Source organism: Aethalodelphis obliquidens, unplaced genomic scaffold (assembly GCF_003676395.1).
Source record: "Aethalodelphis obliquidens isolate GAN/ISIS:26980383/991018 unplaced genomic scaffold, ASM367639v1 scaffold63, whole genome shotgun sequence".
In the NCBI taxonomy this organism is placed as follows: Eukaryota; Metazoa; Chordata; class Mammalia; order Artiodactyla; family Delphinidae; genus Aethalodelphis; species Aethalodelphis obliquidens.
In genome coordinates this window covers 9,067,188-9,068,515 of record NW_020838007.1, presented here as the reverse complement: position 1 = coordinate 9,068,515, position 1,328 = coordinate 9,067,188, and positions in this window count along the sequence as shown.

The following is a 1,328-nucleotide window of genomic DNA, read 5'->3' as shown; positions in this document are numbered from 1 at the left end:
GAAGAATGTGTATTCTGCTGTTTTTGGATGGAATGTGCTGTAATGTCAATTAAGTCCATCTTGTATAATGTATCAGTTAAACTTTGTGTTTCCTTATTTATTTTCATTATGGTTGATCCATCCATTGGTGAAAGTGGGGTGTTAAAAGTTCCCTACTATTATCGTGTTACTGTCAGTTTCCCCTTTTATGGCTGTCAGCATTTGCCTTATGTACTGAGGTGCTCCTACGTTGGGTGCATAAATATTTACAATTGTTGTACCTTCTTCTTTGATTGATCCCTTGATCATTATGTAGTGTCCTTCTTTGTCTCCTGTAATAGTCTTCATTTTAAAGCCTGTTTCGTCATCTGAGAACTGCTACTCCAGCTTTCTTCTGATTTCCATTTGCATGGAATATCTTTTTCCATCCCCTCACTTTCAGTCTGTATGTGTCCCTAGATCTGAAGTGGGTCTCTTGTAGACAGCATATATATGGGTCTTGTTTTTGTATCCATTCAGCTAGTCTATGTCTTTTGGTGGGAGCATTTAATCCATTTACATTTAAGGTAATTATGGATATGTGTATTCCTATTCCCATTTTCTTTATTGTTTTGGGTTTGTTATTGTAGGTCTTTTCCTTGTCTTGTGTTTCCTGCCTAGAGAAGTTCCTTTAGCATTTGTTGTAAAGCTGGTTTGGTGGTGCTGAATTCTCTCAGCTTTTGCTTGTCTGTAAAGGTTTTAATTTCTTCGTCAAATCTGAATCAGATCCTTGCTGGGTAGAGTAATCGTGGTTGTAGGTTTTTCTCCTCCATCACTTTAAATATGTCCTACCACTCCCTTCCGGCTGGCAGAGTTTCTGCTGAAAGATCAGCTGTTAACCTTATGGGGATTCCCTTGTGTGTTATTTGTTGTTTTTCCCTTGCTGCTTTTAATATGTTTTCTTTGTATTTAATTTTTGACAGTTTCATTGATATGTGTCTTGGCATCTTTCTCCTTGGATTTATCCTGTATGGGACACTCTGTTCTTCCTGGACTTGATTAACTATTTCCTTTCCCATATTAGGGAAATTTTCCACTATAATCGCTTCAAATATTTTCTCAGTCCCTTTCTCTTTCTCTTCTTCTTCTGGGACCCCTATAATTTGAATGTTGGTGCGTTTAATGTTGTCCCAGAGGTCTCTGAGACTGTCCTCAGCTCTTTTCATTCTTTTTTATTTATTCTGCTCTGCAGTACTTATTTCCACTATTTTCTTCCAGGTCACTTATCCGTTCTTCTGCTACTGATTCCTCCTAGAAAATTTTTAATTTCATTTATTGTGTTGTTCATCATTGTTTGTTTGCTCTTTAGT